Source organism: Pleurodeles waltl, chromosome 2_2 (genome assembly GCF_031143425.1).
Source record: "Pleurodeles waltl isolate 20211129_DDA chromosome 2_2, aPleWal1.hap1.20221129, whole genome shotgun sequence".
Lineage (NCBI taxonomy): Eukaryota > Metazoa > Chordata > Amphibia > Caudata > Salamandridae > Pleurodeles > Pleurodeles waltl.
The window spans coordinates 861,360,345-861,386,767 of record NC_090439.1 but is presented as its reverse complement, the minus strand read 5'-3'; the positions used below and the strand labels follow the sequence as shown (position 1 = coordinate 861,386,767).

General features: G+C 47.1%; 1 protein-coding gene across 2 annotated transcripts in view; it reads left to right on the top strand.

Annotated features, from left to right (window-relative positions):
* MTERF3 (mitochondrial transcription termination factor 3) overlaps positions 1-26,423 on the top strand; it is a 249,876-nt gene that overhangs the window by 137,462 nt on the left and 85,991 nt on the right. The gene's annotated exons all lie outside the window — the stretch shown is intronic.

Sequence of the window (26,423 nt, the reverse complement as noted above, 5' to 3'; positions counted from 1 at the left end):
TTCACCAGCTGTGAGGAAGGGGCCTTTACCAGCTGTGAGGAAGGGGAAGTAACCTGCTCCAGCTGTGAAGAAGGGGAAGGAGCCTGCACCACCAGGAGAGTGGGGAAGAGCTCATCCACCCCTGCCAGGAAGGGTAAGGAATCCCCAACCCATGAACAGGAGGAGACAAGGCACCTTACACCAGCGGAAGCTGTCAGGCAAACACCGCCGCCACCACCACCAGCTGTCACGGGGCCCCCACGCCAGCTGTGGATGTGCAGCCATCAGTGAGTGCAGGGGCTGGCCAGGAGCCTCCTCCAACCACCACCACAGTACAGCCATCACCGCCGGCGGACGCCATGTAGTCCACCCTCCAGGTGCTACTGTGCAAGCTGCCCCTTCCAGAACCAGTGGGCAAGTCACCCACTCAAGAGACTGCAGCTGTGCACTCCCCAGGACAAACCAATGGGCATGTCGCCCCCTCCAGAACCAGTGGGCATGTCACCCACTGCAGAGACTGTGGCCTTGCACTCCCCAGGACAAAGCAATGGCCATGTTGCCTTCTCCAGAACCAGTGGGCAAGTCACCCACTCCAGAGACTGTGGCTTTGCACTCCCCAGGACAAAGCAATGGGCACTTTACCCCCTCCAGAACCAATGTTCTTGTTCCCGCATCTGGCTGAGGTGCCCCCTCCCCTTGAGGTGCCTGCCTATTTGCAAACTGATGCCCCTGCAGTGTACTATCCGGATGTGGTTAGGGCTGGAGTTGGGCCTTAGACTGTGCATTGTGGCCATGTTGGCCCTTTGAACATTGGACTGGGCAGTGTCCCATTGTGTACATATCTGTTTCATTGACAAATCAATTTATTAATTTTGATGTTGACCTGATTACAATCACTTTAGTCAATTCTTGTTGTCCTTCCATTATTCTGCCGTTTTTCGGGGACAAATTGATTTTTGTGTGTATCGTGTGTTTGTGGTGCGTGTGTGTGTCACTCTAGTTTTCCTCTCACCCTCCCTTGTGTGCTAGGCGGCTGTACTCCCCGTCTTCGTCGACGTTGGTGTTCCACGTGGAGCATAACGTAGATGATCTGGAAAACATGCAGTTCGGGCTCCATGGCGGCATGGTTCTTCCCTGTGTCTCCAGTGATTTCCGCCAGGCTTTTGTTGGCGTTGGTACCACCCCGGAAAAGGTGACGGTTTCCTGTGTCTTAATATGGTGGGCGGTACATTGTCTTCCGCCTGGTTGTTGGCGGCTACCGCTGTGGTGGATGTTTCCACCGTGGCGGTTGTAGTGGTACATTGGCTGTCTATGGGAGTTATCACCGCCATGGTCATAATTTGGCAGTACTTACCACCAGACTGTTGGCAGTATTAACGCCACTTTATCACCCACCACCAGGGTCGTAATGAGGGCCTTAGTGTCCTGTTCGGTACTTTTGAAAATGGACAGTCAGCAGTCCGACATAGCCTTGGAAAACAGATTTCAGAGGCAGACTAGAACTCCAGGTTCATCAAGGACTTTAGTGTTTCGAAATTAGATCAGTTTCTTTTCCAACAGCCGATGTGGAAGTTAGGCCCTTGCGTGATGGATCTATTGCCTCATCACTGGCACATCAACTCCCAAAGACTCCAAGTAGAAGCTATTGCTGTCTTTATTCAGAACTGGTCCCTAGCTCAGAACTATGCCTTCCCACCGTTCTTGATGATATCAAGACTGTTGACTCAGTTAAGGAGGCCAAATTCGAATGTAATCCTAGTGACACCTTTTTGGAGATCTCAAGTATGGTTTCCATTTCTACTGCAATTTTCTTGGGATTCTCTGATTGTTCTTCACCAAGCATTCTGAAGGATCCTCATGGCAGATCTCACTAGCTGGTGCACGAGGGTTTCCTCTGACTCATGACATAAAGGATTACCAGATATGTTGGGAAATCCTGTGGCTTTCGCAGAAAGCTTCAATCTTCATTCTGAGGTCCTGGTCATGGTCCTCCATCAAACAGTAGAGCTCAGCTTTAAGATATTGGTGTCTGGTGTGGGGACATATGTTGTCCATATCCTGAATTTCTCAGCAGAGCTTGCTAATGGCAGTTTGGCCATTTAAAACATTAGTGCCTGCAGGTAAACAATTTTTGCAGGTCACAACCCTCTGTCGGGTCACAGTAAGGTAAATCCCTTTGGTTTGTAAGCTACTCTAGTGAGAGGCAGGATGCCTTCTCCGTCCGAGCCTAGAGATTCTCAGTTATGGAATGGGAACATTTTAACATTGTTCTCAACCTTTTGTAGTCTTGACAAGCTAGCCAATACCTTTTTAGAAAAACTTTGTATTTCTTGTAAATGAGGTTCTGATATAAGGGCTTTGGCTTAATCTGCCGGGTATTTTACTATGGATGTGGTTGCTATTAAGAACACAAGGGTGGCATCCTATTCAGAGTTCCCCAATTACGAGAGGCTTTGTGTGGTTAGGTGTTTTATGTTATATAAGGCCATGATAGAGGATTTCAGAACTCCTAATACCAAATAGCATTTTCTCTTTGTACAGAAACTGTTTGGCCCGTTATCCTCCCCCACTATAATCAGATGGCTCAGTTTGTTGGAGGCAGACATTGACACCCCTCAATTTGGTGTTCACTCAACCAGAGGAGCCATGGTGCCTAAGGCCTCAACTAAGATTTCTGCAGAGTGAAATAGAAACTTCCAATATGTAGTGAACAGCCTGTGTAGCTTTATTGCCATGTTTAGTTGCGGGTTGAAGTCAAATTGATTTTTGTGCACCAGGCGAGTGATTGCACTCTGTAGTATTTGAACAAAGGTAGTGCTATATATTTTGACTTTAGTATTTAGTTTGGAAGCTGGTCTCAAAAATGATGGTACACTACTGTAATTTCCAGGTTATCAACTTTAGTTCTACAGTAATTTTGTGTAAGGAACAGCAAAGCTTTAATGTTTTGCTGTTTTTACAGAAGCAACTCCAGTGTCCTACTTGCTTTGTTTCCCTCACAAAGTTATTGCTTGTGGTATGAATTTATATCAGACTTCCCAGCTACTCCAAAGCTCTTTCTGAATTCCTTCTACAACACTATAGTTCTTCCAGAATGACTCCCTTTGTGTCCCGAAGCATATTAATTCTGGAGAGTTCAATCTTGTAATTTTATTGTAATGCTCTGATCTCTGAACTATAAATGCCCCCTTCCCCCAGATGAATACATTAAATTATTTCAGTATACCAACTATGGACATCTCTTCTGTGTGCTTCACACTGGAAAACTAGTTGATCAGATCTATGCTTCCTCGTTATGAATACCCTCATCCATCCTCCAAAAGGAAATGTTTTTGCACCCTGGTTTCTGTGTGAAATTTCAGTTACTAGGGAGTGGATGTCACCTCCTTCCACCCAGAAAAGAACAGCAGGGTAATAGGTTTAGAACCATCTCTAACTCTTCAGCAGGAGATTAAATTTATAATCTTTCACACGTTTGTTTGTTCACTACACATCTAAAAATTCAAGATCCTTTCATTAGTTAGCATCTTTACTCCTGAAGCCAGGAGGAGCTTGAATAGATAATATGTCAATGCCTCATTTGCTAAATGAATATTCATTGTTTATTTTAATGCAGTTAGGTAATCTTAGTCAGTGAGCGATATAAATGGTCCCTTCTACATCAAATACATACTAGGTTTAGCTATCTCTGTGCATCCTTTCATAAAGTAAATTCATTTGATAATTTGCCCATCAGTATAAATGGTACTTTCAGGCAAGAGCCGTCTCTTGTTTTAAACAATAGGCAAATATTTTTCCTTCAGCTCTTAAGTAGTGTACCATGGTCTTCCTTCAGAAAGTGTGACTTCTCATATCGACTTGGACACATTTCTTCTTAAGAAAGACCTGCACCCCACCATTCATTATTGCTCACCATTCCTCAACATTACACGTGATGCTTACTGTATCATCCTTGTTAAAATGTTACTCACTTATGCTTTATCCTCTGCCTTACTCTTTCTCATTCTACATTCAACTGTTATAACTGTTATAATATAATTTTTTAGTCAGACCTCACCTCATTCCGTATATCCATCTATGCCATCTATTGTGTCTTCTAAGTGATATACCTTTCCATCTCCTCTTCCTCATATATGAACTCTTTATTTGACTCTTTATTGGACTGCTTAAGCCATCACCCAGCCAAACAACTTGCTCTTCTAATTTAGAGCAAATAGTCACTAGGCAACTAACAATTATTGTAACAATATTTTTCCCCACTCCTGAATATAATATGACTATCCTGGTTAGGTTACTATTTCTCTTACACCCACCACCCCCTTAATCAAAATCTTAATTTCATAATTTCTAGCTCTAAACAAGTAGTACAGCCAGTACAAGCTCAGAAGTGTCCCAATTCTGCGCAGTATATGTCACTTGTGTACTTTCATTTAGACATGCACTGGTGACAGCTTCCTTTGACAAAATTTATTACTGCAGCATGCATAAATGCACATGGGTCACCAGCTGAGATGCATTATCTCATGGCAAGTTTTGTCACATCTAAATCACCAGTCATAAGTAGTCCTGTACTTGCATCTATGGCATCACCCCACAGCGTTTCCCCACAGCGTTTAGCGTCTTAGGCTTCCTGTCACCATTTGTCTCTTCCTTCTGCAGTTGTGTGTGTGTGCTTGTGTGTCTCTCTCTTCTCTTTCTCTCTCTCTCTCTCTCATATATTATATCTGAAGATTTGCAGGCAAATAACCACATATGTTTCACATCCAGCACCCACATTTTCTTATTGATTTCTTTGAGCTACTTAGATGACTTCAGGAAAAACTTACTCTTTATATTCTGTAATGTTGGTGGATCTGGATTCCTCATCTCAATTGGAATGTGTCTGTTGTCTGAAAGAAAAAGTTACTCAGCTTTGGTGACAATCTTTGTGATGGATACTCCATGTGCAGATTCTCCACCTTGTTAAATATCCAAGGAACCAGCCTGCGTCCATGAACGTTTCCATACCTCTGCCACACCAGTAGAAGGCGTTGGCTCCCCATCGGTTCTAGAAGAGATATTATTGTAACGTCACCAAAGCCATAAAGTGCCCTCTGTGGCATGCTGATGTTAGTTTCACATCAGTTTTTGTGATTCCAGTGAGCAGGAGGACAAGAACATCATCATGTATGTTGATGTGCTGTGCAAATATTTTTTGGAACCTTTTTAGAATGGTCTATGACCAACCTTCAAGACGGAGAGGAAGGTGTGGATTGGTGAGAAATCAGCAGGTGGAGTGTCCACCAGAAAGATTGTTACTGAAGTTAAGTAACTTTTTCTTCTGATAGAGGCTTCTATCTGCAGATTCTTCACCTTTTGAATAGATTGCCAAACAGTGCACCACTTGGAGGGGCTTTGAAAAAATAGTCAGGCAAGAAGTCCTGGAAGACAAAGTGGGTAAAAGGTCCAACCCATCACACTTCCACATCATAGGCAGTAGTGCTTACAATCTTATATAGGGATGCCCATGTAGCTGCTCTGCAGATTTCAGATAAAGGAACTCACCTTGCCAAGGTGTGATGTAAGATTGGCCTCTGGTGGAATGGACCCTTAGGCCTCAGGTGGTTCCTTCTCTACTAAGGCATGACACATTTTGATGCGTACGTTGATCAACCTCGATAAGATTCTCTTTTTGCCAGCTTTGTCCTACCTGTAGTTTGCTGTGTGCCTTATAAGGGGCTGGTTACTGTCCAGAAATCCTTGGTGCAGTCAATAGACAAACTGAGCACCCTTCAATCTGTCCCCCTGCTTGGTGGGATGCAGAGGACGATAGATTGTGAGAGGAGATCAGCTCTGAGAGGAAGATGAAGAGGGTACACAGGGTGAGGTGTAGGAGGCCTGCTTACCACACCATTTCCTACCATTCCAGCCTGATGAAGAAAACTTGGCCCCGTCTTGACAAATCTACCTCAAAACCACAGTGTAGGAAGTTGGCTCTGTATATACTATCTCAAAGTGAGAGATAATGTGCACAGAGTCCAAGGGTTCCCCTTAGAGATTGATTATGGCAAAATTAGATACTACCACAAAACAGAGCATTAGTATTGTGGTCGAGCAGTATTTGTTGTACACACACAGGCAATAAATGAGGAACACACACTCAAAGACTTAACTCCAGGCCAATAGGTTTTATATAGAAAACTATATTTTCTTAATTTATTTTAGAACCACAAGATTTAAGATTTGAGGTAAGTACATAAAATGAAAGGTACTTCAAACAGGTAAGTATAGAACTTTGATTTTAAACAATAGTACACACAGTTTTGGTTAAAATGGCAATAAGCTATTTTAAAAGTGGACACTGCAACAGTTCCTGGAGGAAGTAAATGTTTGATTAGTTTTTGCAGGTAAGTAAAGCACTTACACAGACAGTCTCCTGGGCATAGGCAGCCCACCATGGCGGGTTCAAGGCAACCCCAAAGCCACTGCACCAGCAACAGGGCTGGTCAGGAGCAGAGGTCAAAGAAGAGCCCAAAACACATAAGTGCCTATGAAGAACAGGGGTTCTCCGGTCCTAGTCTACTTACAGGTAAGTACCTGCGTCCTCAGACCGGGGGTTTTTGTAGAGCACTGGGGGGGGGGTGACACACACAAGCCCACAAAACACACCCTCAGCGGCACAGGGGCGGCCGGGTGCAGTAGGCAAAGTAGGCATCTGGTTTGCTATAGAAAGCAATGGTGGGACCCGGGGGTCACTTACGCAATGCAGGCAGGGCACAGGGGGGCTTCTCGGGCCAGCCACCAACTGGGCTAGGATGAGGGCCGCCTGCTGGTCACTCCTGCATTGGTAGGCGGTTCCTCTCGGTCCTGGGGCTGCAGGTGCAGTGCTTGGTCCAGGCGTCGAGTTCCTTTGTTACCCGGCAGTCGCGGTCAGGGGGAGCCTCTGGATCCTCTCTACAGTTGTGACTGTGGGAGTGCGGGGGGGGTCGACTCAAGGTGTCCACATCGTTGGAGTCGCCTGGGAGTCCTCTCTGCGATGTTTGTTGTCCTGGACTCGAGCAGGGGCCGTCGGGTGCAGAGCGTGAAGATTCACGCTTCTGGCGGGAAGTGAGAGTCTCTTTAAAGTTGTTTCAAAGTTTCAAAGTTGTTGCAGTTTCTGAACAGTGCCGCTGTTCTCGGGGGTTTCTTGATCCTTTAGGTGCAGGGCAGTCCTCTGAGTCCTCAGAGGTCACTGGTCCCGCTGGGCAGGTTCTTTGAGTCTGGAGACAGGCCGGTAGGACTGGGGCCAAGTCAGTTGGTGTCTCCGTCGTCTCTGCGGGGCTTTCAGGTCAGCTGTCCTCCTTTCTTCAGGTTGCAGGAATCTGATTTCCTGGGTCAATTTAGGGGTGTGTTTAAGTCTGGGGGGCAGTAGCCAATGGCTACTGTCCTTGAGGGTGGCTACACCCCCCTTGTGCCTCCTCACTGAGGGGAGGGGGGCGCATCACTATTCCTATTGGGGGAATCCTCCAAAACCAAGGTGGATGATTTTTAAAGGCAGGAGTCACCTCAGCTCAGGGCACCCTTGGGGCTGTCCTAACTGGTAGGTGACTCCTCCTTGTTTTTCTCATTATCTTCTCTGGACTTGCCGCCAAAAGTGGGGGCTGTTTCCAGGGGGCAGGCATCTTCACTAGCTGGAGTGCCCTGGGGGCATTGTAACACGAAGCCTGAGCATTTGAGGCTCACCGCTAGGTGTTGCAGTTCCTGCAGGGAACAACAAGCCCAGGAATTGCAAAAACTACAAAATGAAAATGCAGCTTTACAACAAGCCCTGGTTTCCCGAACAACAGATGTTCCCACTATCTCTGCTAATACGCCATGTTTTTCAGGAGATCCAAACAAGTTGCAAGAATTCCTCGATGCTCCGACAGTCTATTTTGCATTCCGACCATCTCAATTTGCGCAAGATAAAACTAAAGTGGGATATTTAATCAGTGCCCTGTCTGGTCCTGCTTTGGCCTGGGTGACTCCGTTGGTAGCCTCCACTGACCCTGTACTGTCTGACTGTTCAGCTTTTGTCGCTGCATTTAAACAAATGTTTGAACACCCGGGATTGTAGTCGTCTGCGGAGGAAGCTTTGTGAAATCCAGCAAGGTACCCAGGATGTTCTACAATATATACGCGTTTTAAACAACTGGCAGCAGAGACTACGTGGGTAGAACATACTCTTGTAACTTTTTCGTAGAGGTCTTCGTGAAGAGATAAAAGACGAACTAGTACATTCAGCTAGAGTGGAAGATTTACGAGGCTTAATGGATTTAGCGCTCTCCATAGAGTATCGTCTACAGGAAGGCCGTCTAGAAAAGAGAAAGAATTGTGGACCTTCTCATGCAGGGAAACTATGTACCGTCATCCATCGTTCCGAAGAGTCGCGACCTGAATTAAGAGAAGTGACAGAAGGGGAACCAATACAAACAGACACCGCTCATGGCCCTCTCACTGCTAGTGAGCGCGAAAATAGACAGAGAAAAGGATTATGTATTTATTGTGGAGCTGCTGGCCACTTGCTTCGTACCTGCCCAGTCCGTCCTGTGAAGTCCTTGGAAACGCCAATTCCCATCCTCTTTGAGAAGGGATGGGACGGGATTCTCTGAGATACCTTCAATTTGTTCTTCCAAAGAAGATGCAACTGCCCTGTTTCTGTTACCTGTTACACTGCAGTTGTCCGATGGTCGGGAACAAAGAGCATTGGCATTATTGGACTGTGGAGCCAGTGGGATCTATCTGGATGAGACATGGGCCATGAAACAAAAAATTCCCCGACTACCTAAGGACATTCCGGGACAGGGTCATACAGTAGATGGATCCTTACTAGCTTACGGTCCTGTCATCAGTACTACTCCTACCCTATGTCTACGCTTTGGAAAACATCAGGAACATGTCTGTTTTGATCTGATCTCCTCTCCTAATCATACAATAATCCTAGGAATACCCTTGTTTACAGAGCATAATCCTTATATCAATTGGGAAACCAGAAGTATTTCTCCGTCTTCCAAATTCTGTCAAGACCATTGTTATGCCTGGAAACATATTGGTCACCAAAGGAAGATGTTATCAACAGAACCCAAATTAGGGTGTTCCATAAACTCTATTCAGGGGTACCTAATCACTATCTGGATTATATAGACGTGTTCCAAAAACCCTCAAAACCAGTATTACCTCGACATAGAGAATACGATTGTACCATTTCCCTCGAATCTGGAGCCATTGTCCCAATAGGGAAAAATGTATTCTCTTGCTGAACGTGAAAAGAAAATACTCAAGGAATACCTGCATGAAAATATACAGAGTGGTCTTATTAGACCATCTTCTTCTCCCGCTGGGGCTCCCCTCTTCTTTGTGCCCAAAAAGACGATGGATCTACGTCCCTGTATCGACTTTTGTGGATTACATAAAATTACCATAAAAGACTGGTATCCACTACCTCTCCTCAAAGATATATTGGAAGCAGTCAGAGGGGTGCAGATATTTTCAAAGTTAGACCTTCGGGGTGCCTACCATCTTTTAAGAATTAAAGAAGGTGATGAGTGGAAGACCGCTTTTCGTACACCTTTTGGTCATTACGAATATAGGTTAATGCCCTTTGGGTTAACCAATGCCTCCTCTATTTTTCAGATTCATGGATTCGGTATTTTCTGACCTTTTAAATCACACCGTAGTAATCTACTTAGATGATATCCTAATATATTCCAGACATCCCGAACATCACACCAGACATGTAATACAAGTACTAGACAGACTTAGGCAACATCAACTCCACTGTAAACCCGAGAAATGTGAATTTGACAAGACAGAGCTAAAATATTTAGGGTATCCTATTAGTTAAGTTGGTATTTCCATGGATCCAGAGAAAGTTCAGGCCATGCTTTCACCCAAGCTCCTAAACTAGGGCATCCGGACACCAGCAAACAATTTATCGTAGTCACTGATGCTTCAGAAAGAGCTATAGGGGATGCATTATTACAAAGACAGGACGACGACTGATTAGAACATCCAATTTATATATTTTTTAATCTGTCCCATGTGCTTTCTGATTCTGAGCAAAATTATTCAGTTTTGGAACGAGAACTTCTAGCTCTAAAAACAGCCTGTCAGGAGTGGAGACAATTCCTTATGGGTTCTATGGAGCCATTTGAAGTGAGAACAGACCATCTAAATTTACAGTGCCCACGAAACTTTCAATGTCGGAACAGTCACCAAGCCCGTTGGGCTTTCTTTTGTAGCCAATTCCGTTTTTTTTATATCGCCTATATTCCAGGTTCTCAAAATATTTTGGCAGACGCCCTGTCTCCACGCAACCCTGAAAGTATCAATTCCCCTTCACAACACCCCATTGAACTAGACAGAATTATTAGTCTAGTCCAGTCTTTCCTTGATAAATTATAGTCCGAGTACTCAATCTTCTCAGAACTAGAAATGAAAGAGCTACGTCCACAATTATGCAAGGTTAAAGGGTACTACCATAAAGATGTGTTGTTTCTACCTACTAAGATAGTGCAAGGAAAAGCACTACAAATGTGTCATGACTCCCCTGTGGCCTGTCATCGTGGTATCAAAGCCACACAGGAATTACTCATTTGTTCCTTTTGGTGGCCTACATTTAAGCAAGATACTGAGAGTTACGTGGTTTCTTGTTGCATCTGTGGTCAAGCAAAAACAATCCATACTAAGCCTGCAAGACTACTTCAACCTTTACCTGTTCCACCAGTCCCTTGGCATACTGTATCAACCGATTTCATGTGTTCATTACCAACCTCAGCAGGAAATTGAGTTATAATGGTGACTGTAGATTAATTTACTAAGATGGCTCATTTTTAACTGCCTTAAAGAAACTACCCACATCCAAAGAATTAAGTCAACTCTTCATACAAGAGATTTTTTTTCTCCATGGTCTCCCTCAAGTTATTGTTTCAGATCATGGTCCTCAATACATATCACGTTTTTGGAAGCATTTCTGTAAAACCGTAAATATCGAGGTAGCCCTATCTTCTGGATTTCATCCTTAAACTAATGGGCAAACGGAACGCCTGAATCAAGGACTTGAACAATACGTTGTGCTGTTTTTGCAATACCACTCAGAGTAACTGGTCCACGTATTTACCCATTGCTGAGTTTTCATATAATAATACAGTACATAGTGCCTCAAAAGTCACTCCTTTTTTCTGCTCATATGGTTTTCATCCCAAGTCTTTTTCTGCTAATCCTAAAAACTCTCCTGTACTTCCTACAATCACCTCCTTTTCTCCAAAATTACGTGGAATTCAACACCTTATACGTTCTAATTTTTTGTTTACTAAACAACAAATGAAAAGGATGGCTGATAAAAGATGATGTGAAGCTCCATCTTATCAAATCCAAGATAAAGTCTGGCTTTCTCCCAGATTTTTACCCCTCCGTCTGTCACAAAATAAGTTCAAACCTCGCTATTATAGACCCTTTTCAATTCTTCAGAAGATTAATCAAGTGTCCTCCCATCTCCGTTTGCCTTGAACATGGAAAATCCATCCAGTATTTCACGTCTCAACTGAAGCCCTGTAATCCTGACCCTTTTCATAGGCAATTCACCTGTCCTCCCCCTTTGTTAGTGAATGACGAACCCAAATATGAAGTCCAAGAAATATGTGATTCTTGTATATTCCGAAACCATCTCCGATATCTTATTCATTGGAAGGGTTATTCTCTTAGTAAGTGTTCTTGGGAAGATGCCTCTTCTGTCAACGTCCCTCTTTTGATCCGTCGTTTTTTCCGTTTGAATCTGCACAAACCCACTGCTCCGGGGAGACGTACTGTCACGCTGCGGCACACCGCAACCCGAGCAGAGCTATCGGCTCGGGGTGCGTCTGGAGCCGCAGTTCATGTTCTTGGCCGCCGAGCATGCCGCACCCCTTTTGTCTTGTATTTCCTCGCACAAGGCCCTAAAGTGGGAATTGGGTCTCGGTGAGTTCAGGGCGTGGAATGCCCTCAAAATTAGAAGTAGGCACCCCCTCTCCCCTTGACCCCTCACTTACCTGGAGAAGCCTGTTCTTTTCTTCTTCTCTTTTCTATTCTTTCTCCTGTTCTTCTTTCTTTCCTGTTTTACACTTAGAAGCCATGTTCTTCTTTATCCCAGCATGCCTTGCTTCTACCGTTTTCCCTGCATGCATTAGGACCCTTTTCCAAAATGGCGCCTTCCTCTGTATTCTCCTATGGTCCTTTCCCAATCCAACATGGCGTCTTTTTTCTTCTGATCTGTCATTTCCTGTTTTAGGGTATATAAGGAGTATGATTCTTGTTCTCCTTTGCGCGGCAACACTTCTTTTGGTGGTGATCACGCTCCGGTTGTTTTTCTCCAGGTCTTTTCCTTCCCTGTTCCAGTTTCTTCCAGTATTTGTTTTCATTGTGGAAAGACTTACCTTTTGTTCTTATTTTTGTTCCAGAGTGTTCCAGCCACAGAGGTTTTTCCCTTAGGGTTTTTTTCCTCTGGGACTCCTGGAGGGCACGAACTGCCTTTTGACGCCCCGTCGTAAGCAGCACCGTGGCTGCCAGAAAGGGCCGCCCTTACCTTAGTCGAGGCAGAACCTACAAGGATCGAGACCACTCTGCAGTTCGTTGGCCTGAGTCATAAATGACGAGTAGCCCGTGACAGTCTGTGACAGTTCCCCATCAGGCATGCCTATGGTGATTGGGGTTGGAGCACAACTTTAAGGCTTTCAGTTAATGCCCCCAGAAGAACCCGATAGTCATCCTGGGCCATGAGGCAAAGTTATATGTCGCAAAACATCGGAAGACTCCACATTGTGATCGCTCAGTCGAACGGAAGGTCCCATTCCTGCTACTGAAGTAGCAGGTCTTTCCCGTGGCAGATCTTCGTCATGGTCAACATACTCGGGTAAGTCAAAAAAGAAGCTCAAGTGGGAATCTGCCACTTCCTGCCACTCTTGAACTTTAGTGAAGATGGGAAGGCGCCAGCACACACTTCTTGGTCTCGCTCCTCCACGCAATCCCCTTCTGAGCAGATTCCAAATCATGTCCTGATGCATTCTGCATTTCAAGGTCCATCGGCGACGCAGCAGCAAATGATGAGGCCACACTGAACCTTTGTGGCACGCTACCAGCTCCCCCTGGCTCCCCTCCAGGCCCTGAGGAACTGCAAAGTCCTCCACCTGTACGACCCACTATTGCTGACGCAACACCAGAAAATTTGGTGGTTCAGCACCCACCAGCAAAGTCACACTCAGTGCTTTCCTTATTACTCCTCCAGACCAGGAGTCTAAGTGCATCGAAAGATTTGGCAAGCGCGTGTTTTCCTCCACCAGCCTTGCCTTGCAGTCCGTGAACTTCAGTTGTTTGCTAGGGCGTTACTTTCACGCACTTTAGGACTCTGTTGCCTAGGTTTTACCTGCTGTACCACAGGATTTAAGTCCTGTCCTCGCACAGGCCATTCAGAATTGCCACATTGCAGTGAAATTCACCATTAGATGTGGGCTGGATACTACAGACTGCATAGGCTGGGCTATTGGCACAAGTCTGGCACTTGGCGTTGCACCTGGGTGAATTCCACAGGCTTCTCCGGAGATGTCCAATCGTTGCTGATGGGACATGCCCTTTGATGTGATGGCTCGGTGAAAAAGCTGATTTTGCCATCAAGTCATTTAAAGAGAGCAAGTCTGTGTCTCTGGGCATGGCTACCCCAGTGTGATAGTTCCAATATCAGTTTCGTCCCCTTCGTGGCTACTGTAGGGGCTTCTAATTCCACCAGCACCAACCTATGCAGCCAGTTCAGCAAAACCACCTCAACCCTGCAGCCATTTCATGGCAAAGGCCATGGATCCCAAAGACAAAGTGGACAGCAAGGGCGGTGTGCAACCCAGTGGTCCGCCCCTGTAGCTGCCACAGAACTCCTATAGTATGTCCTCCAAGACACACAGCCACCCTGGCTGAGTCATGATGTGGCATTTTCTTCCAAGGTGGCAAGCAGCTACTTTGGACAAGTTGAGCCCTGCAAATTATCCTCTGGTGCTATGCCTTACCAATCTTTTCTACCCTACTGTACCTTCCACCACCCTAGAGCAGCTGACAGAGACTACCTGTCCTTTTTACAGAAGAAGTGCAGACCATTTTTTCCAAAGGATCCATATATATAGAGAGTGCCGCCATCAAAGGTAGGAACTGATTGTTACTTCCTATACTACCTGGTGCAGAAAAAAAGATGGAGGCCTTCATCCTAGTTAAACCATTGCCCTCTTAAAACCTTTACACTCTTAATGCCTTTGTACAGAAGGACAAATTCAAGATGATAACCCTGGCCCAGGTCTTATCTGCCCTCGACTGGATAGTAGTTCTGGACCTGCAGATCTCCTTTTTCCACATTTCTGTCCTGCCGGCCCACAGGCTCTACCTACAGTTCAGTGAGGCAAGAGCACTTTGAGTTTGAGGTGCTCCCCTTTGGCCTCACCAGTGCCCCTTGGATGCTCATGCTGCACACCTTTTAGATGTTTTTTTTTGGGGGGGGGGGGTGGGGGGGGTTAATATCAGTCTTCCCCTATCTGGACAATTGATCGCTGAAGATAAGGTCACCCCAGGCAGTGGTTACCAACCTCCAGGTTACAGGGAACATCCTTATATCTTTGGAATTCACACCATCTCCTTCACAGAGATCCGAAAGTACCTGAAGGTAAGTCACTTTTTAATTTGCCTTGTTTTGGGGGATCTAGCCTCTGCTACATCCATCTGTCTGGCTGTACCACCTCTCTGTTCAAATTAACCAAGAGAACCTTAGACATAAATTTGTGATTTGGTTTTTGCTGAATGTTGAAACAGTGGACACTTTGTGCCTGGCCACATACCAGTCTAATCCAGTCATTGTGTATTCACTCCACTTGTTTTGGAAAGCTCTCCAACCTTAAGTTATTGTTGCTTGGTTGAATCCTATGTTCCTTGTTTTAACATTCAGTCTTGTGAGTTGGGGTTGATTCCTAGATCTGTATTTGCGTCTCCATGTGCATCTAATAAAGGTATGTTTTTATTTTGGGAAGATCTTAGCCTGAGCAACCGAATGCAGTTTCTTTTAATGATAAAATACTAATTTCAGGTGCTGACTGAGTATCTGTATTTAAAGATTTATACATTACTGTATTGGAAAGTTCATCCTCCTGTGTTGGATCCCTGCTTACCAGTGTTTCCTGTGCCTTTCCATTAGGATGGGATAGTGAACCTATCCATTTTGACTGGTTGAAGGCCTGTTGTTCTGTGTCATGCCAATATTTTCTATTACTAGCATGAGTCTCATGCTCTGCATCTCTTGGTTGCCAGTTCAGTTTGACCACCACAACAGTTTTTCCTTGGGTCTGGTATGGTTAACGTTGAAACTTTCATCTAAATAGAATGTAATTGTAGGCCAGGCAAGAATTGGACTCAAGCTTCAACCCTTTCTTACATCACTACCCTTTTTAGCTTGTTGGTAAACAGACAAAGGGGTAGAATCAAGAAGAAAGCGAGAGAACAAGGGATAGAAGACTCAGAGGTTTGTGGAGCTATAGTCTCTCAAACAAATGGTGTAGTGGGAGGATGCTGTGTCAAATATGTTACCTGGGCCGCAGCATAATCTGTAGTGCAGGTTTGAGACTGAAAAATTTGATTACATTAGAGCATATGGCTCAACCTTTTCAGCTTGCCAGATTTCTTGTTGAGGAGCCAGTGTCACATTGACACTAACCTTGCAATCCGGATCCAACAGGAGCAATGTTTATCTCTTTACTTCCATAAAACTGGCAACCCTGAAAAGGATAGTATGCTGGCCAAGCCTAGATTGGGGCAAAGGGAGTGGCACATGACTGAAACATAGGCACTGGCATATCTTCACTCTGCCTGTCTGTACAGCTGGATTCAAGCTGCAATGATGAAGCACTGTGTAGGAAGTTGGCTCTATATATACTATTTCAAAGTAAGGGATAGTGTGCACAGAGTCCAAGGGTTCCCCTTAGAAGTTGATAGTGGCAAAATTAGATAATTCTAATGCTCTATTTTGTGGTAGTGTGGTCGAACAGTAGGCTTATCAGAGGGTCGTGTTAAGCATTTGTTGTACACACACAGACAATAAATGAGGAACGCACACTCAAAGACTTAACTCCAGGCCAATAGTTTTTATATAGAAACATATCTCTTCTTAATTTATTTTAGAACCACAAAATTCAAGATTTGAAGTAAATACATAAAATGCAAGGTACTCCACACAGGTATGTAAGGAACTTTGAATTAAAGCAGTAGTGCTCACAGTATATGGTAAAATGGCAATAAGCTATTTTAAAAGTGGACACTGTGCAATAATCAACAGCTCCTGGGGGAGGTAAGTATGGTTAAGCTTCTGAGGTAAGTAAAGCACTTACAAGTTCAGTTTCTTGGGCATAGACAGCCCACCTTTGGGGGTTCAAGGCAACCCCAAAGTCACCGCACCAGCAACACAGGGCCAGTCTGGTGCAGAGGTCAAAGAAGGGCCCAAAACACATAGGCGTCTATGGAGAACAGGGGTGCTCCGGTTCCGGTCTGCTGGCAGGTAAGTACCCGCGTCCTTTGGGAGCAGACCAGGGGGGTTTTGTAGAGCACTAGGGGGGACACAAACAGGCACACAAAACACACCCTCAGTGGCACAGGGGCGGCTGGGTGCAGTGTGCAAAGTTGGCGTCGGGTTTGCTATAGGAAGCAATGGAGGGACCCGGGGGTCACTTAGGCGATGCAGGCAGGGCACAGGGGGGCTTCTCGGGCCAGCCACCAACTGGGCTAGGCAGAGGGCCGCCTGATGGTCACTCCTGCACTGGAGTTTGGTTCCTCTCGGTCCTGGGGGCTGCGGGTGCAGTGCTGGGTCCAGGAGTCGGGTTCCTTGTTACCAGGCAGTCGCGGTCATGGGGAGAGTCTGGATCCTCTATGCAGGCATCGCTGTGGTGTTGCAGGGGGGTCTTCTCAGGTTACTCACGAGGTCTCAGTCACCTGGGAGTCCTCTCTGCAGTGTTGGTTCTCTGGAGCTCGAGCCGGGGGCGTCGGGTGCAGAGTGTGAAGTCTCACGCTTCTGGCGGGAAGAATGAGTTCTTTAAAAGTTGCTTCAAAGTTGCAAAAATGTTGCTGTTGGTGAACAGTGCCGCTGTTCTCTGGAGTTTCTTGGTCCTTTGGTTCAGGGCAGTCCTCTGAGTCCTCAGAGGTCTCTGGTCCCTGTCGAATGCATCGCTGTGCAGGTTCTTTGAGTCTGGAGACAGGCCGGTAGGGCTGGGGCCAAGTCAGTTGTCATCTCCATAATCTCTGCAGGGCTTTCAGGTCAGCAGTCCTTCTGCATGTAGGTTGCAGGAATCTGGGTTCTGGGTCGCCCCTGAATACTAAATTTTGGGGTGTGTTTAGGTCAGGAGGGCAGTAGCCAATGGCTACTGTCCTGGGGGGTGGCTACTACCTCTTTGTGCCTCCTCCCTGAGGGGAGGGTGGCACATGCCTAATCCTATTGGGGGAATCCTCCAAGCTCAAGATGGAGGATTTCTCAAGGCAGGGGTCACCTCAACTCAGGACACCTTAGGGGCTGTCCTAACTGGTGGTTGACTCCTCCTTGTTTTTCTCATTATCCTCTCCTGCCTTGCCGCCAAAAGTGGGGGCAGTGGCCGGAGGGGCGGGCATCTCAACTAGATGGGATGCCCTGGGGTGCTGTAACAAAAGGCATGAGCCAGGTGTTACAGTTGTTGCAGGGGGAGGTGAGAAGCACCTCCACCCAGTACAGGCTTTTTTCCTGGCCACAGAGTGACAAAGGCACTCACCCCATGTGGCCAAAAACTTGTCTGGTTGTGGTAGGCTGGCAGAAACTGGTCAGCCTAGCACTTGGAGTCGGACTGGTATTCAGGGGGAATCTCTAAGATGCCCTCTGGGTGCATTTTACAATAAATCCCACACTGGCATCAGTGTGCATTTATTGTGCTGAGAAGTTTGATACCAAACTTCTCAGTTTTCAGTGTAGCCATCATGGAACTGTGGAGTTCGTGTTTGACAAACTCCCAGACCATATACTTTTTATGGCTACCCTGCACTTACAATGTCTAAGGTTTTGCTTAGACACTGTAGGGGCATAGTGCTCATGTACATATGCCCTCACCCGTGGTATTGTGCACCCTGCCTTAGGCTGTAAGGCCTGCCAGAGGGGTGACTTACCTATGTCACAGGCAGTGTGAGGTGGTCATGGCACTCTGAGGGGAGTGCCATGTCGACTTTGTCTCCCCCCCCCCCCCCCCCCCCCCCAGCACACACAAGCTGAGGCAGTGGGCATGTGCTGAGTGAGGGGTCTCCAGGGTGGCATAAGACATGCTATAGCCCTTAGAGACCTTCCCTGCCAACAGGGCCCTTGGTACCAGGGGTACCATTTACAAGGGACTTAACTGTGTGCCAGGGCTGTGCCAATTGTGGTAACAAAGGTACAGTTTAGGGAAAGAACACTGGTGCTGGGGCCTGGTTAGCAGGGTCCCCGCACACTTTCAATCATAACTGGCATCAACAAAAGGCAAAAAACGACAGGGGGTAACCATCCTAAGGAGGCATTTCCTTACACACTGAAATTTAAGTTCCAATTCAATTGATTGAAACTTTAGGGGTATTCTGGGACTTTCAAGAAATGAAATGCAGATGAAACCTCTTTAATAGATACTAAGGCATACTTGAGCTTTAATATGTGTGTATGTATAGAAACTATCTTTAATGATCTGTAAATTGTCTGCTATGAATGACCCTTAATGTAACAAGATTACCTGCTGTATCATAAGGAACGCACATTAGTATTGTACTTTCCTCCGCACAAAAAGCAATAACATCAGCACTGCTGTAAATACATTAATGCTATGCTTGTCTCAGAAGAGTACATAACAAAAATCTGTACAAGCTGAGGATTCTTCTGGGGTCGTAGCCCGACGGCGCAAGAAGTCTCTTCGTGAGGCTCCCGCCAGTAATCCCCCACCCCGTTACATCCTGATTCTCGAAGGGCCCCCAGCCCCTCCCGGCACATAGCTGGAAGTGTGGGAGGGGCCCCTGTGCCTTTTGATGAGTGAACTTCGCATGCAGTGGTCTGGGATCGGCCCGGACTGGCTGGGTTGTCAGGGGCCGCGAAGGAGCACAAGTTGGCAGCCTGAGACCTCCCGCCCGCTTGGAACATTGGAGAGAGCACGCGGGGTGTGACGGGGGCTGCGGACGACCTGGACTGGTGAGAGACCCAGCGGAGGCTGCAGTGTGTGGCGAGCCGGGACAAGCCTTGCGCTCCCTGGCAGCACCAGTGAACAGAGGCGCATGGCAGGGAGCGGGATCTGGAGACAGCAGAGTCCCTGAGATGCAGTGACCAGCCTTCCAGGAACGAGGCCAGGCTCCAGGCTGGCATAGGGCGCCAGAGGAGGCAGAAAGGAGAGGGGGGTCTCCGGACCCGGCCCTGGGCACCGCGCCCAGAAGCAAAGGCGGACAGACCGCAGAGGTACAACAGTTGCGTGACGGGGGCGCTCCCAACAAGGGTGGCGATAGGAGGTCTGCCGAGCCGTGCCGGAGTTGTGAGTACCGCAGGGAGCCCAGGAGAGGAGACCGCTGGGGTTCCGACCCCGATATTGCCCAGGAGAAGGAGTCCTGTGTAGAGGGATGAGGTGAGCCACATAATCTTCGGCTGTAGCAGAATATGGAGGCAATCTGCAGGGGGAGACGGCTGCACAGGAGGTGCCCCCGCAACGGGGGAAGATCCCAAATATGGAACACACTCCAAAGCCACAAGCGAAAGGGACTCACTGCGGAATCGGGGGCCTGCTTCATTAGATTCTGCAGGCTACAAGATAAGAAGCAAAGTAACCAGTTATCCTCTGCGAGCTGGAGAGCAGGAGAGCTTGTAGAGTCGCTAACGAGGAGGGGGCTTGTTGCATCTATCCGTTAGTACTTCAAGGAAGACCGATTAGGCCTCTATTGTTGTAGAGAATAGCAGCAGAGACCCAGAAATGGGAAAAGTTGGTTGCAAGAAGGATACAGAAATGAAAGATGGTGCTGCTGCGGATGCAATGACGGAACCGCGGGGAGCCAAGAGTACCCACCCTACGGAGGGGACTGGGGACCCTACCCTTCAGGACATACTACAAGCCATAACAGCCTCTCGTGAAGCCTTGGAAGGGAAAATTGACACCATGGCCACCGACTTAACAATACTCAGAGACAACCACCGTCGCTTGGCCGAAAAAGTGTCCACCACAGAAAAACAAGTCAAAGAACTCCTGCCACAGGTTAGTGACACAACCAAGATCATGAACCGGATGGAAAAGCAGATTTGCGACCTAGATCTACTAGCAGAGGATGCAGAAAATTGTTTCCGGCGAAATAATATCTGCATGATTGGCTTACCGGAACGCATAGAAAATAATAACATGGTAGAGTTTCTGGAGCGCTGGCTTAAAGAGGAAGTGGTAGGGGATGGACTCTCACCCTTTTTGCGCTTGAGAGGGCGCATAGGATCCCGGTGCGTCCTCCACCTACGGGGGCCCTTCCAAGGCCGGTTATAGCCTGTTTGCTGCATTATAGGGACTATTTGCTGAGCCAAGGCAGGAGGAACGGTGACTGCACAATAGACAACCACACGATCTGTATCTTTCCCGACTTTTCGCGGGAAGTACAGAAACAGAGGGCCACTTTTCGAGACGCTAAACAGAAACTGCGCCAATTAGGGATACAATATGTAATGATGTTCCCTGCAAAACATAGAGTGGTGGCCAAGGGGGGCACACAGTTCTTTAGCACACCAAACGAAGTGTGGCAGTGGATAGACTCTCAGGCATCATCAGAGAAGGGCCATCTGACTGCGGATCCGCAACCACAACGCCAAAGGAGAGCCCGGCATAGCAGGAACCACAAATTGAGGACTCCTTCAAATAAAGAGGTGCAAAAAGAACACCAGAAGGCAATGAAAGCAGTGGCATCTCTAAGCGGATCAGACCCCGGCTCTTACCGGATGGTGGACGAGGAGCTGGAACATTCAGGATCGGATCAAGACTCATAAGCGTTGCAGGCATCGGCTGGGTCGGGACCAGAGGTGACTCCGGGGACGTCGGACTGCATCATCTGACCCGCACAACTCTGGACTGATTTGTGAGGTTCATAGACCGCTCACACCCCCCTTTGCACGATTCCCCACTTACTAGGGTGGCACGGCAGTTCACATCCTGGCAGTCACATTGGGACCTGGTAGATGCGTGGTGAAAGTTGCACCCAGACACCAGGGACGACTTGTACTTCTCTTATTTACATGAGCTACACGTTTGGCTTGATGCATTCTTGTGTACACCAGATGTATTCTCACATATACACAACGCTGAATACTTGGCTCGCACTATCTCAGATCATAACCCACTATTGTTATCACTGAAGTGGGGCCTGCCCCTCCCCTGTATCCCACATGGAAATTGAAACTAGAATTGTTAGAGGATGTACAATATCAGGAGGAGATGAAACAGCTTATTACTCATTTTTTTGCGGATAACAAGGCCACAACCAGCAATGCTTTGATAGAATGGGATGCTTTTAAAGTGGTGATGAGGGGAAGGTGTAAAGCGGGAGCGGTGGGGGTCCGTAGAACACTGCTTGGAGACACCATGGAGGCAGAGAATAAACTGAAAGAGGCTGAAAAGAATAGGCCGGAGAATCCAAACTTCCAGTACACAATACTTGAGCTTAAAGAAACAGTAGCGGAGTGCGTGGAAAGTCTTCACTGCTTCGACTACAGGAATTATATCACAAGAGCCCACAGGGAGAGGGACAAAGCAGGCCGTATGCTGGCATGGGTGGTATTGCCGACTCAGAGAGGCTCAATCATACTGGAAATGAAAACAGACCTAGGGGACCGCATCTATGGACAGGAAGAAGTTAATACACATTTCCTAACCTACAATGAGCGGTTATACAAAAGTACCCTACAATGTGATAGGGAAACCACAGAGGCTTTCTTGGCCGAAATGCAACTCAGAGCACTTACACCTGACACAGCAGGGCAGTTTGGTGGGCCCATCGCCCAGCAGGAAATCAAGGGGGCCATCAAGAAGTTAGCCAGAGGGAAGACACTGGGACGGATGGTTTCCCAGTTGAGTTTTATGCTGTATATGCAGAACTACTGGCTCTAAGGCTAGACCCCCTCTATAATGCTGTCAGGGAGCAGGGAATAAGCAGGGAATACTGCTGGCAATGGCAAGAGAGGCGATAGTGGTGCTTCTGCTAAAGCCTGGTAAAAGTCCTACGGAGTGCGGCGCTTACAGACCTTTGTCCATGTTGAACTTGGACTACAAGATCCTCAGTAAGATTTTGCCAACAAGGCTCCTCCCTCACATGACAAAACTGATACACCCAGATCAGGCGGGTTTTGTCCCGGGTTGAAACACAGCAGATAATATATGCTGATTATTAGCCATCATGAGGGACCCCGTCCATGACGACAAGATGGCAGGGTGCTAGCTGTGGATATCGAGAAGGCCTTTGACAGCCTAGTGTGGGGGATCCTTTATGCAGTGATGGCCAGGCTGGGGTTGAGATCTTACTATATTGCATGGGTGCAGTTACTGTATACCAAACCTACTGCCAGAGTGCGCACAGGACGGATAATACCAGAAAGCTATGTGGTGGACTGGGACACTAGACAGGGCTGCTCCCTGTGTCCGTTGCTGTTTGCGTTGGCGATGGAGCGACTGGCAACTGCAGCTCGAGGTGGGGAGGGAGGTCGGGGATTAAGAGCAGGAGGGGGACGACACCGAATAGCCTTATATGCCGACGACCTGCTGATTTTTTTGCGGGGGATATGCATAGAGACCTGCCGTGAGCCCAGCTAATGCTCGCTCAGTTCGGTACTCTTTCGGGACTGGGAGTAAACTGGGACAAAACCAGGTTGTTTCCTCTGGGTCCTGCAGCAGCACCCCCTCTTGGGCTGGGTACGGTCATATGGGAACCGCGTTGTCTTGCTTATTTGGGGGTTAAGGTGTACCATGATCTGCAGGACATCCTTGAGGGCAATGTAGGAAGAACCCTGCAGTCCGTCAGCACCAGTATGACTTTTTGGCAAACCTTGCTGTTGTCTGTAGCGAGTAGGGTAGCGCTTCTAAAAAAGATAGTCCTGCCTAGGCTACTATATTACTTTACAGTCTTACCGATATGGATACCCAGGGCAACCTTTAGGGAATTGGAGGCACTGGTCATAGCATTCCTGTGGGGTAGCGGACGAAGGAGAGTGGCATTGGCCAAACTTCAAAGGCAGTCCTCGGATGGAGGGCTGGCGGTCCCCGACTTTGAAGCCTATTACTTGGCGGCACAGCTCCAATGGCTTACACAGTGGATAGCAAGCAGACAGGACCCTAAGGCAATAGTGAAACCATTCACTCCACCGTGGACAAGGTTAATTGAGGTGTTGGGGAGTCTGCGGCAGGACAGGGGACTCCCCTGAACTGAAAATCTTGATTCAATGATGGACAAGCATTTTATGTAAACCTAAGATAAAGACCCCCTACTCCCCGGACCTTCCACTGTTGTCCATACTGGCATTACCACATATGAGTAACTGGGAGGGGCTCCAAGCCTGGGTTCCGGAGGGGGTTAAGACAGTGGGAACCCTGTTTAAGGAGGGACGATGACAACATTTGAAGACCTTAGAGCGGAGTTTGATTTACCGGGGGGTCATTTTCCACTCTGTGGCTCAATCACTGCTAGTATTTGGCTGCACTGGCGGGAGGGACTGGGAGAGCCCCCTTCACAGACAACTTGTACCTACCTGGCGACCTCCACGGGTAAGCTCCAAGCGGTGACAAATTTATATGGTAGAATAAGGGCAGATAAGACCCTCCCATTGACCCAACTTAGACTAAAATGGGAGAGAGAGATCTGGGCAACGATATTCCTGACAAAGCATCGGAGCAAATACTTGAGGGCTTCCCCAGGACGACTAGAAACACTAGATTTAAGCTTATTAACTTTTATGTGCTGCATCAAGCGTATTTAACCCCTGGTCAGATCAACAAGAACTTTGGAACAGACGGAGCGAAATGTCCTAGGTGTGGTTTGCTTGGAGCAGCATTCAGGCACATGTTTTGGGATTGCCCAACCCTACTGACGTTCTGGGGGGAGGTGACCCAGTCAGTGGCAAGAGCGATAGACAAGGTAATTCCCTGTACAATGGGCCATTGTTTACTTGGGTGGCTCCCACATACGTCCGAGACAAATGTCGCTGGCAGATTTCAGGACCTGGCTTACATGTTGGCCAAGAGGGAAATTGCAATGACTGGGAAAAATCCAACGGGCCCAAGGATGTCTCAATGGAAAAGGGAATTGAAAAAATGGGCTAGATGCGAGGGTGATGTTCTTCTCAGAGAGGCCAAAAGAGGTATGAGACCACCAGAAATAGCACAAGTATGGGATGTAGTGATGGAGGCCATGGAAGAGGAGAGCCCGACTGACCTGGCCCCTTGACTGAATAACGGACTGACGGGGCCCCACCGCACCACACCTGATAGCAGACATCTTTACTGAAAGGGAACCTGACAATACCACACACAAGGCGAGGCAGCACTTATATGACCTCAATGCACATTTCATCCCTCACCACGAAATTTGACTCACTAATTGGGGGAGGGGGGAAGCTGGGTGAGTTGTGAGTTCTTAGGGTCCCAGTTTAGTAGTGGGCCCGGTATGTATGGACTGAGTTGAACCACTGTATTGAAACAAAAAACAGTTGAAAAAAGTTGTATCGCACCACAATTGCAGGATTGTTAGACAACTGAAATTGCAATAAAAATATATATCCAAGCGGTCCAAAGAGAGGACGGTATAGGCGCACGGCGAGTGCCCCCTTTGATGTATGTTTGACTATAAGGGGACACTCCCCCTCCTGGATACCAGAGGCCAGTAGCCTCTATGAAAGGGCCGCCTCAAGGTAACTCCTTGGGTAAGGTAGACCTTTTACTTCACACTCTTTGACCTTTACATAGAGTAAATTTCCTCCAACGTGAGACGTAGGGATCCTAGGCCCTGACGAATGCCCCGAGACCTCTATTGGCTCACTTCTGAGGGCAGAAACATGTTGGCTATTAGTTAGGTGACCCTGTGAGTCCTTATCCTCACAGAGGTGTCCCAACCCCTGTTTTAACTACACCAATCAGACACCACCATTAAATTTGTCACTCCTTACAGGTGTCTGCTTAGGTGTTTTTAATTTTTCACTAGATTAGCTGGATCCCGATCTTTCCAGAAACAAGTTTATTTACGCACTCCCTCCTGTTCCTTTAACAGAGAGGTTGAGTCCGCCCAGGTGGCACTGTCCCCGGTTTCTCTCCCCGCGCACGCACTCTGCAGTTACTTACTGACATTTCACTGACATTACCTTTCCAAATAGGAACACGTATAACCTAGGGCTACGCTGGTACCCGCGACGCCCTCTTAAGAGAACCCCGTACTTTCTTGTGTACTTTGAGTTATAAAAATATATTTGCCAAAAAAAAAAAAAAGTTGAGGATTCTTCTTGCTTCTTGTATAAGTTGTGCAAGTTAGAGTTCATAAGCTGTGCAGCCATGGCTCGGAGCAAAAATCTCCTGCTGCACTTTCTTGTAAGCCTTTCCTGCATCTTCTGCCCGATCATGGGTGTGGCGGAGCACAGAAGATTGGTCATGAAAATGATGGAGTATACCACCATCCAAAAGGAAGGTATCAAAATATTAACATAAAATGTGTATATTCTGTCTCTTAGAACTGTTGACTGATTCCCCTTCATAATTTACTCTTCCTGTTGCCGAGGCTCTTCAGATGATATTTGGAGAGACCTGGGGACAGGCAAGAATTCCTGGGGAGGGTGTACCACAGCCTTCATTGGCGGCGTTTGTTTGGTCATTTGATGCTTGAAGATGTGTTCTAAGTCCTGTACATTGATCCATCAGCATCCTGCTTCTACTCAGTTCACTTGCCACATGGCCTCTGGTGGAAGCTTGTCTTGAGTCAACAAGTGTATCGGCTCTGATGTCTTCAGACATCATCTCATCTGAGACAGCTCGTTCCGGTTTAACTACGTATCTGTCTGCTACTGGCAAGAGAACATCCTCCTTTTTTTTTTTTATCACTGCTCATAAAAGAATCAACCACCAATCAGTAGGTTGAGCTGTGCCATCCAAGTATCCTTCTAGGAGTAAACTGCAAATATGTCTCCAAGCTGGATTCCAGACAGACCTTTCTGGTAATCGGAGTAAGCCAGCAACAACCACAGGTTTAGCTGAGATTATAGCATATGTTGAAATTCCCTGCTGCATGTCTAATTTACGATTTTTGTCCTTTATTTGGGAAGATATGCTTTCCTACTTCCACCCTGTCTTGGCATTAGTCTCACCTCTTTGTTCAAATGATACTCCAAAGCAACCTTGGACACAAAACAGTGATGCTCTCTAACTGATGAAAATGCC